This window comes from Garra rufa, chromosome 3 (genome assembly GCF_049309525.1).
Source record: "Garra rufa chromosome 3, GarRuf1.0, whole genome shotgun sequence".
NCBI classification, from domain to species: domain Eukaryota; kingdom Metazoa; phylum Chordata; class Actinopteri; order Cypriniformes; family Cyprinidae; genus Garra; species Garra rufa.
In genome coordinates, this window is record NC_133363.1 from 15,335,348 (window position 1) to 15,335,820 (window position 473).

The following is a 473-nucleotide window of genomic DNA, read 5'->3' on the forward strand; positions in this document are numbered from 1 at the left end:
GGTACACAATACATAGCAACGTGACCTCATAATAATTCGTATGTATTTTACGTAAAATGTGGTTCTACAAAACATACATTTATTTACGTTTTTACAGACACTAAACTATAGGTCTACATAATGTTATCAAGACTACACTTTAAACCCTTAAAATACATAAAATTTCTGCAATCATTTAATCATTCATGTAATATTAACTTCGTTTGCCGTGGTGGGACACATAAGGCGTTTTCTCTGACATGCTGTGACTAACAACAGAACCATAAAATACACGGAACACGCATCTTAATTACAAAATGAAACAATTTTATTCGTGTGCTGTAACCCAGATCTTCAGAATCCATACGATTTGCGAGGACCAGACCCAATTTCAAGCCTTTATCCGGCGATCTTCATCTGCATCTCGAACAGCGAGTCCAGCAGCATCAGCCATAAACCCGTGCTGTAGTGAATTTTGCGACAGGAAAATCGGA